This window comes from Dipodomys merriami, unplaced genomic scaffold (assembly GCF_024711535.1).
Source record: "Dipodomys merriami isolate MVZ:Mamm:240054 unplaced genomic scaffold, mDipMer1.0.p SCAF_3, whole genome shotgun sequence".
Taxonomy (NCBI): Eukaryota; Metazoa; Chordata; class Mammalia; order Rodentia; family Heteromyidae; genus Dipodomys; species Dipodomys merriami.
In genome coordinates this window covers 1,311,606-1,322,566 of record NW_027204492.1, presented here as the reverse complement: position 1 = coordinate 1,322,566, position 10,961 = coordinate 1,311,606, and positions in this window count along the sequence as shown.

Here is a 10,961-nt window from a genome sequence, read left to right as displayed (position 1 = left end):
TTTTGCTTATGTGGTGCTGAGGAATGGAACCCAGGGCTTCATGCATGCAAGGCAAGCACTCTACCATTGAACCACCTTCCCAGCCCCGTCCATGAGATTCTTACCTCCAATGAACCACCAGAAAACCGGAAGTGGCACTGAGGCTCAAGTGGTAGAGTGTTAGCCTTGAGCTGACAGTATCCAGGCCCAGAGTTGAAGCCCCACGACTGACAAAAATAAAAACAATTAACCAATAGAGACAAAGAAGCACTTCAAAAAAACTCTAAACAACAACACCACCAAAACAATTAACCATAAACTGAATCAGTAATTTAAACACAAAAACGATGAAGAGAGGACACTGGTGTGTGCTTGTCATCTCAGATTACTTAGGAGGCTAAGGCCAAGAGGATCACTTGAATTCACAAGTTTGAGGCAAGTCTAGGCAACATATAGAAACTTTATTTCAACAAACAAAGAAGCAAATAACAACGAAGGAATGTGGCTTAATCCCAGAAACCCTAAAGTCAGAAGCAGGAGAATCTTGAGTTCAAGGATAGCCTGTAGGTAATTAGTGACACATTAGGATATGACTCAAAGTGGTTGAGGGAAAGCAAGATGCTCTCTCTCTCTCTCCTCTCTCTCTCTCTCTCTCTCTGTCTCTCTGTCTCTCTCTCTGTCTCTCTGTCTCTCTCTCTGTCTCTCTCTGTCTCTCTCTGTCTCTCTCTGTCTCTCTCTGTCTCTCTGTCTCTGTCTCTGTCTCTGTCTCTGTCTCTGTCTCTCTCTCTCTCTCTCTCTCTCTCTCTCTCTCTCTCTCTCTCATTTTTGTTGGTTGTGGGGGCTTGGGTGCTGTCCCTCAGCTCAAAACCAAGATTCTCTAGGTTCAACCCCCAGTACTGAAAAAAAGGAAAAGGCAATGTGAATGTACTCTTGCCATTGAATTATACAGTTAAAAATGGTTACGTGGCTTTAACTCAAAGCCTGGACATTTTCTCTAGCTTTTTCTGCATAAGACTGGCAGATGGGAAAAAGGCCCTGAAGGTTGAAGGCGGCTGTGGGGCAGTCTGCAAATGTTTTGGGATGGATGAGCAGCACAGCATTGCCAGGAGAGGGCGCCAGAGAACCAAAGAAGCAGCAAATCCCTTCCGGTCCCCAAGGGCACCTGGGCTAATGGCTTAGTAGCTAGGAAACCCAATGTGTTCAAATAGCAACCGTAAAAGCAAAAGCAATCTGAAATTAGTGTTCCGTTCCTACAAAGAACAAACAGTCCCCAAATTCAAAAGTTATCAGCAGCAGCAAAAGCTCACTAAATGTTTGACAATGTCAGGGGTGACTTTCACCCAACCTGGGTCTTTGAATCCCTTCCTATCATGAATTCTTCAGGATCCTCAATGGAGCACAATGTTGGCCAGTGGCAGCCCATTCAAGCCCTTTCCTCTATCGTTTTGTCATTTTGCCAACAGTTTCTGACACATCTGGCATATTCTGGACTAGAAGAACCAGTTTTAAAATGGAAACGTGTATCTAAATTTCTAATTAACATGCCCTATTACAGAATGTGGTGTAGCTTAAGTGGTAGAGTGCTAGCCTTGAGCAAAAGAAGAAGAAGAAGAAGAAGAAGAAGAAGAAGAAGAAGAAGAAGAAGAAGAAGAAGAAGAAGAAGAAGAAGAAGAAGAAGAAGAAGAAGAAGAAGAAGAAGAAGGAAGAAGAAGAAGAAGAAGAAGAAGAAGAAGAAGAAGAAGAAGAAGAAGAAGAAGAAGAAGAAGAAGAAGAAGAAGAAAAAGAAGCAAAGAAACAGTGCCCAGGCCTGCATTCAAGCCCCAGAACAAGCCCCAGAAAAAAAAAAAAAGTCAGCTGTCTGCTTCTGGTCTGCTTTCACTACAGCAGTTTCACTTCTTTATGTATGCCGAGCCACAGCTGGCGATAGGGAAGTTAATAGCCTATGGGCGAGGCAGGGTCTTATGTGGTCACCTGCCACCCCCTCCAGTTTGCATCCTCATAGACGGCAAGTGTCTAAACCTAGTTATGATCCCTGAATGTGTCAGAGTCTGGGGAAAAAACAACGCACTGGATTCCACATTATCGGGGAGAACAGAGAGACTGAAGCACTCTGCCTTCTAGTCTCAGCACCTGGATACCCCACCCAATAGTTAGCTTCCCTGTGGGGTAAAGGAGGCTGTGGAAATCACATAATTCAGAGGGCCTGTGTGTGGGGCCTGTAGACCTGCTAGCAGCAAACATATGCCAGGATGCTCGTCTCTAAAGTAGGTTTCGGTGCTCTCAGACTCTGCCCCCTTGACTGTCCCCACAGACAAGGTGGAAGGCTGTGGATGGCCTGTGATTCAGAGTCTGCGCTCAAAACACTCAGACCACCTAGCAGCCAACACTCACAAGCAGGAGCCATGTTCTGGAGGCTGATTACTATACCACTTATAGTCTTTGTTTCCACTATGCCCCTCAAACGTGGAACTTAATCTCTGCTGGGGAGAGCTAGGGAATCACCTGATCACCATGCTCTTTGCTTCTGGAAACTTCTGTGCTATCCCATTAGGCCTTCTCCTCCTCCACAAGCTCCTCTCATGACAATGTGGCATGGTGCCCTGAGACTTCCTCAGCCATGATTGTTCCTTGTTTTCAAGCCCCGAGAGTAACTCAATCTCTAATAATAGACCTTCCTTCCAGATGGCCTCTTACTATACCTTTCAGAGCCAAGGGGAGTGATAGAATGTCTTTCTTCATTAAGGCTGGCCTACACCAGAGCAGGCACTGTCTCAACAAATCTCCACCCTGGGTTTAAGGCTTAGAGGAATGGTATGGAGTTCTCCTGCAGTAGAATTGCTGGGGAAATTTGGCTTGCCTTGTGATTAGCTCTTTAGCTTCCTCTCTCCCCTTGAGAGCTTCAGAACGGTGGTCTATTTCTCTGTTACCTGTTTCTCTGTGCTTTCTGCCTTTTTAACCACATCTTTTGGTGATTTCCAATAGTCTCCTTGTCTTTCCCTTTTCAGAATATAGTCTCTCCTCTGCCACCTGACTCTCTTCATTCGCCCAGTTGGAAGGGTGCATGCTCCTACACCAGTACCATGATCTTTTCTTTCCAAACCCTTCCAATCTTGTGGATGGTAGCAAACTGCTTCAGGGAGCTGTCTCGAGAGCTGAAGAGCAGAGCAGAAGCAGGGATTGTGGGTTGGTGGCCATGATGGCTATCCACTCGAGACGGAGGAAAATGTGGGGTGCTGAGAAGTGGCAGACTCCGAAGAGCTTCTGCAGGTAGAACCATGAGAATTCCTGGTGACCTAGTGGAAGTCGTTGAAGGAAAGGACAAATTGAGACCAACTCTAAGGTTTTGAGCCTAGAGGCAAGTGGGACAGCTGTAGTCTCAGCTACGGGAAAGGCTGAGGCAGGAAAATCACTTGAGCCAAGGAGTTTGAGGTCAAACTGAAACATAGCAAGATTCTGCCTCAAAACATCAAAGGTTTGAGGTGTGAGCGAGTAAGAGAATGGAAGTCAAAGCCACATGTTTGGCTGATGTAGAGGGTTTGAACGTTAGGAATCCAGGCACCCATAATCAATATGGAGGACAAGTAGGGGTCATCATCTCCGTCCTTGGACATTTTTCAAGGGGCTTACTAGAAACAACTTTCTGGGATGCGCTTCCCGCATTTTCAGAGTGTGTGCCTGGCAGGGTTCTCCCAGGCTTGGTGGGCTGTTGGGCCTGGCCCCGTGCAGTCTGGCCGTGTCCTACAGACCCTGCACTTCTGGGTCAAGGGGCTGCTGACATGAACGGCAAATACAATGCTGATCCCTCAAGACGTGAGGCCAAGAAAACAAAAACCAAGCACGAAAAGACAGACACTGCAGGATTCCACTTCTAGAAGGCACTACAGTAGCCCAGTCCATATGACTTACAGTGATGGTTTCCAGGAGTTGAGGAGGAGGAAGAGGAAGACATATGAAGACATTTGTTGTTTCATTTTGTTTTTGTTGGTTGTGGGGCTTGGACTCTGCTTCTGGGCACTGTCCCTCAACCCTTCAGCTCAGTTCAAGGTTAGCACTCTATCACTTGAGCCACAGCACCACTTCCTGTTTTCTGAGTGGTTCATTGGAGATAAGATTCCTGTTTTCTGAGTGGTTCATTGGAGATAAGATTCCTGTTTTCTGAGTGGTTCATTGGAGATAAGATTCCTGTTTTCTGAGTGGTTCATTGGAGATAAGAGTCTCACAGAGTTTCCTGCCTAGGCTGGCTTTGAACCGCGATCCTCAGATCTCAGAGTCCTGAGTAGCTACGATTACAGGTGTGAGCCACCAGTACCTGACTTTTTTTTTTTTTGGTTGGTTGTAGATCTTGAACTCTGGGCCTGGGCGCTGTCCCTCAGCTCTTTAGCTCAAGGCTAGTGCTCTACTACTTGAGCCACAGCGCCACTTCTGGTTTTCTAGTGGCTCATTGGAGATGAGTCGCATGGGGACTTTTCTGCCCACCTGGCTTTGAACAGCGATCCTCAGATCTCGGCCTCCTGAGTAACTAGGATTACAGACATGAGCCACTAGTGCTCATTTGAGATTTAGTTTTGCATGGGAAAAAAATCTGAAGCTAGATAGAGGAAAGGGATGGTTGCACAGCCATGAGAACATACTTAATGTCGCTGCGCCACACACTTCCAGTGGTGATGATGGTAAATGATGTGAGGAATATTTGACAACAATTTTGAAAACGTCAAAAGATCAGTCTGAATGAAACGGGGGACATAATAGATCTTTTTATCACTATTATTTTAACTAATGTACACTAATGATCCAAAAAGGGGCCCATTGTGATATCCAGACATGCATATAATGTACTTTCATCACATTCACCCCTCTATTATTAGCCAAGTGGCTCCTTGTGTAGCTGTATGAACCAGTGGCTGCAATGGCAAAGTCCTTAACATGCTATAGAGAGCTGAGAGCTGAATGAAAGTGACAGGCAGCCCCAGAACTCCTAATAAGCACTTGCGCTCTCCCTCGCTCTCTCATTCTCTCGCTCTCCCCCCTCCTGTCTTTCAGGAGAAGTCAGATTAGAGACAAATCTGCCATCTAATCCTCCAGCCTATCGAGGGCCCCAGCTGGCATGGAGCAGAGTGGAAGGTGTCGACAAGCCTGAGATTTCTCTTCCTCCTCTTCCCCCCACATTTTCACCCCATCGCCTTGCTCCTCATCTCCCTTCCCCAGGGGCCTCTTCTGCTTTTGTCTACCCTTCCTTTCACTAAAGCTGGGGAGCCCATGTGCCCAAGCAGGTGCCTGGGGACTTCCAGCACAGTAATCTGCTTTGGGCTAAATTGGGACTTGATCTTCTGCTAGCCCTAATCATCTCTTAACACCTGCTTGTGCAGGGCACGCCCCTCACGGCCTTTCCCACCACCTTCTGCCTCTGCCACCGCCACTCTCCTTCCTCAGGGACTTGAGGCAGACACAGATCTGACGATGACCCTCCGTGGGGCCGCGCTGCACAACGCTGAGCTCCAGCATCAGCGTAACTGCACAGAACTGTGCGGAGGGCCGGCTCCAGAAGCTACCGATTAGACGGCACTCAATCTTCCCCAAGGCTTTCCAACAGCATGCAATCTTGGATGCTTTCATCACAGCCAGAATGGAAGGTTAATTTAAGGGGTGCTAGGTGAAGAATAGCCAAAGCCTATAAAACTTCAGGGCAGCCAGGCGCTGGTGGCTCAAGCCTGTCATCCTAGCTATTCAGGAGGCTGAGATCTGAGGGTCAGGGTTCAAAGTCAGCCTGGGCAAGAAAGTCCATGAGACTTTGATTTCCAATAAACCATCAGAAAACTGGAAGTGGCACTGTGGCTCAAGTGGTAGAGCACTGACCTTGAGCTGAAGAGCTGAGGAACAGCACCCAGGCTCTGAGTTCAAACCCCACAACCAACAAAAAAACAAAACAAAACAAAAAACAAATTCAGGGCAGCTCTGGCTAGCCAGTGTGGTCCAGAGAGGGGGAGTACAGAGCAGAGGCTGTGAGGGAGAAGGCCAGGAAGGGCCTCCTGCTGTGTAGACCTGGCTGGGCCCTGAGAGCCAAAAGAGAAACACGCTTGCTGGTATCTAGTTTATGTCCTGAGCTGCACTGCCATCAACACTATTAGTCTAATCCGACTGCTTCTTAGTGAGTCCACGAGACAGCTTACTAGGAGTTCTGGCCGTGACCTTCATTCAGCTCTTAACACTGTCCAGCAGGTCAGGGGCTTTGTTGTGCAACCACCACCACAATCCATGGCCAGAATTTGTTCATCGTGCAAAGCTGAAAGCCTGTCTCTATTAAACCCTATGTCCCAGAGTACGCCCTTCCCCAGGCCTTGGCAATCACCATGCTATTTGCTATGCTTTGGCTATGGTAGAGCCCTCCTAGAAGTAGAATGAGACACTACTCGTTTCTTTATGCCTGGGTCACTTCAGTGAGCAGTAAGTCCTCAGGGTTCATGTGTATTGCAGCATGTATCAGAATTCCTTTCTTTCTTTTTTTGTTGGTCATGGGGCTTGAACTCTGGGCCTGGGTGCTGTCTCTCAGCTTTTCGGCTCAAGGCTAGCACTGTACCTCTTGAGCCACAGCACCATTTCCGGTCTTCTGAGTGGTTTACTGGAGATCAGAGTCTCATGGACTATCCTGCCTAGGCTGACTTTGAACTGGGATCCTCAGATCTCAGCCTCCTGAGTAGCTAGGATGACAGGCCTGAGCCACCAGTGCCTTGCAAGAATTCCCTTCTTTATTCAGGTTGAGTAATATTCCCTGTACACACATACCATACTTTACTAATCTAGTCATCTGTGGATGGGCGTTCTCCTGGCTGTTGTGATCAATACTGCTGTCAAGTCTTTGGGGCTCTTTTCCACAATGAGAGCCCTGTCTCAATCTAGCTTTAGAATGCCTTCCTCGGAAGTGGCGCTGTAGCTCAAGTGGTAGAGCGCTGGCCTTGAGCTGAAGAGCTGAGGGACAGCGCCCAGGCCCAGAGTTCAAGCCTCACGACCGACAAAAAAAAAAAAAAAAAAAAAAAAAAAAACAATGAAGATGATAGAATGCCTTCCTCATCCCCAAGTTATCCTGTACCCACCAAGGAGTCACTGCACCTTGCCTCTCCTCGTGTCTTGGCAAGAACTCATCTGCTTCCTGCTCAGCAGATCTGTTTTGTTTTGTTTTTTGCCTATTCTGGACATTGCATTAACAGAATCATCCAGTGTGTAGCCTTCTGTGTCTGCCTTCTTTGATTTAGTGTAACATCTCAAGATTTGTCCACATAGTGGCCTGGAAAGAACTTCATGCATTGTTACGGCTGGATAATATTCCTTTGCATGGGTGCACCATAGTTGCTTACTTATTTGTTCCTGTGGACAGTGCTGCTATGAATATTCATGGACAAGGTTTGGTTTGGCGTATACTTTCCAGGATGTGTATGGGCCCTGGCAGAGATGTGCCACTCCACAAAGATCCCCTAGCCTGGCGGCCAGTATGTGGCATGGACGAACTGCTTCTAGGAGTCACTATTGTATGGGCAGCCAAGCAGAGGCACCACCTGGCCCCAGCCTTCAGTTTGGCAGCCAGGGCTTCCTCTATGCCAGCAGGAGAGGCTCCTTAAACTTAGAGCCAGGAATATCAAAGCCCCAGTGCTAAGATTAGAGATGTAGAGGTCACCACTACATGTGGCTTTACTGAGCTCAAAGGCCAACTCAGAAGACGTGTCTGAAGGCAGTCACACTTCAAGACTGGCAGCTACAGGAGAGAATGGGCTCCCTAAAGGAGCTGGGGACAGGAAGGGGGTCCTCGTTTAGAGAGGGAAGGCGAGGCTATGGAATTAGGCAATGCTCTTGGAATTGTTGCCTCTGCCAAGCATGAAGCCACCAGTAGACCACCACTGAAGATCAAGCTTTGAAGCCAACCTGGGCATGAAAGTCTGTGAGACACTGTTTTCCACTAATCACCAAAAAGCCAGAAGTGGAACTGTGGCTCAAGTGGTAGAGCACCAACCAACCTTGAGCAAAAAAGCCAAGCACTCTTCCTCTCGGGCCCATATTGAACTCGAGTTGGAAGAGGCGAGTCCGGTCTCAAAATGGAGGGCCATGATCCAAAGGAACCAGAGCAGCTGCGGAAGCTGTTTATTGGTGGTCTGAGCTTTGAAACTACAGATGATAGTTTAAGAGAACATTTTGAGAAATGGGGCACACTCACAGATTGTGTGGTAATGGGAGATCCTCAGACAAAACGTTCCAGGGGCTTCGGTTTTGTGACTTATTCTTGTGTTGAAGAGTGGATGCAGCCATGTGTGCTAGACCCCACAAGGTTGATGGGCGTGTTGTGGAACCAAAGAGAGAGGTTTCTAGAGAGGATTCTGTGAAGCCAGGAGCCCATCTAACAGTGAAGAAAATTTTTGTTGGTGGTATTAAAGAAGATACAGAAGAATACAATTTGAGAGACTACTTTGAAAAATGTGGCAAGATTGAAACCATAGAAGTTATGGAAGACCGGGAGAGTGGAAAAAAGAGAGGATTTGCCTTTGTAACTTTTGATGATCATGATACAGTTGATAAAATTGTTGTTCAGAAATACCACACTATTAATGGGCATAGTTGTGAAGCGAAAAAGGCCCTTTCTAAACAAGAGATGCAGTCTTCTGGATCACAAAGAGGTCGTAGAGGTGGATCTGGCAACATTATGGGTCGTGGAGGAAACTTTGGAGGTGGTGGAGATAATTTTGGATGTGATGGAAACTTTGGTGGAAGAGGAGGCTATGGTGGTGGAGGTGGTGGCAGCAGAGGTAGCTATGGAGGAGGTGATGGTGGATACAATGGATTTGGAGGTGATGGTGGCAACTATGGTGGCCGTCCTGGTTATAGTAGTAGAGGAGGCTACGGTAGTGGTGGGCCAGGTTATGGAAACCAAGGTGGAGGATATGGGAGTGGTGGAGGAGGATATGATGGTTACAATGAAGGAGGAAATTTTGGTGGTGGTAACTACGGTGGTGTAGCAACTATGATGATTTTGGAAATTACAGTGGACAACAGCACTCAAATTATGGACCCATGAACGGGGGGCAGTTTTGGTGGAAGAAGCTCTGGCAGTCCATATGGTGGTGGTTTTGGATCTGGTGGTGGAAGTGGTGGATATGGTAGCAGAAGGTTTTAAAAACAATAGAAAAGGGGCTATAGTTCGTAGCAGGAGAGAGAGCGAGGAGTTGTCAGGAAAGCTGCAGGTTACTTTGAGACAGTCGTCCCAAATGCATTAGAGGAACTGTAAAAATCTGCCACAGAAGCAACGATGATCCATAGTCAGAAAAGTTACTGCAGCTTAAACAGGAAACCTTTCTTGTTCAGGACTGTCATAGCCACAGTTTGCAAAAAGTGCAGCTATTGATTAATGCAACGTAGTGTCAATTACATGTACATTCCTGAGGTCTTTTATCTGTTGTAGCTTTTTCTTTTTCTTTTTTTTTGGGGGGGGGGGTGGTCCGGTCGTGGGGCCTGAACTCTGGGCCTGGGCGCTGTCCCTCAGCTCTTCAGCTCAAGGCTAGTGCTCTACCACTTGAGCCACAGCACCACTTCTGGCTTTTTTCTTTTTGCTTATGGGGTGCTGAGGAATCAAACCCAGGACCTCATGCATGTAAGGCAAGCGCTCTACCACTGAGCCACCTTCCCAGCCCCTCTTTTTCTTTTCATTACATCAGGTATATGGCCCTGTAAATTGTGGTAGTGGTACCAGGAATAAAAAATTAAGGAATTTTTACTTTTTCAATATTTGTGTAATTCAGTTTTTCCACATTTTAGTACAGAAACTTTAACAAAATGCAGTTTTGAAGGTGTTTCCTTGTGAGTTAACAAGTAAAGATCATTGTTAATTACTATTTTGTATGAATTTTGCTAACGATAACTATAAAGAAACACCTACTGACTTGCAGTTTAAGGGGAATCTATTCTCATTTCCAAACCATGATACGAATGGGCGCTGACATGTGGAGAGAATAGATACTTGTATGTATGCATTGTGTGTTTTAGATACATAGGATTGGGTATTTAAATTAGCATATTTGTGAATTTAATAGCATTAAGATTACCTTCAAATGAAAAAAATCCCTATTTGGTTTTTGTGCATTTTCCTTCAATGTAATCATGGTTTTAGTGTGTTTTAAGATTTGCTGAATTGTAGCTGTGTTTAGAACATCTCCATTCTACATTTACCTTAATCGCATTGAGAATGACTGCTACCATAGTTTTGGAGTGTAAAGCATGTCTGCTGCCCTCTGTTTAAATTTGTAAAGGGTAGTGGATGTTTTCCCCATCCCTTTAGAAACCATTCTTAATTTTTGATTCAGGACCACTAAGTGTGCAATGTCTGAGCATATTAGTGGATACCTGATTTTATTCTGTTTTTCCTTCGAGACCCCTGAGGCCTATACGTTTTATTACTTTCCTTGGTTTAATTTCTTCATGCAAGTTTTCAGAGCAAGAGAATAAACAGACACTTCATTGTCAAATCCTTAACTGGCTGGCATGCTTTCCTGTTTGTACCCTACACATTTTTCTGAGTGAATCCAAGGATAAGATATAATTGTCCAAAATAACAAATGCAGCAGATATGTAGCACAGTTGCTTAGTACAAGCTTCTCACTTCCCAAAGACCTGGATTGAAATTTGGGTAGTTTTTGAGTTCTTCGTTAAAATTCCTACAGAACACACTGTTACTCCTGTGTATATTTCAATCTAAATCATGTTGGTATGAGTTAGTGATCTTGTTTGGAAGACTCTGGTTGAGAAGAGATTTCAATAATAAGGTCATACATTATATAAACCAATGTCTACTGTTTGCGCCAGCTAGTGCTTTCAGTTTCACTCAAACCCTTAGTATGTGCCCTGCTGTTACTCTTTATTTGACAGTGAACGTTGAATTCAAGATTTTTACATGGTTTTTAAAGTACTAAGCAAAACAAGCAATAAAAAGGAGAATGGATCGTGTTAGT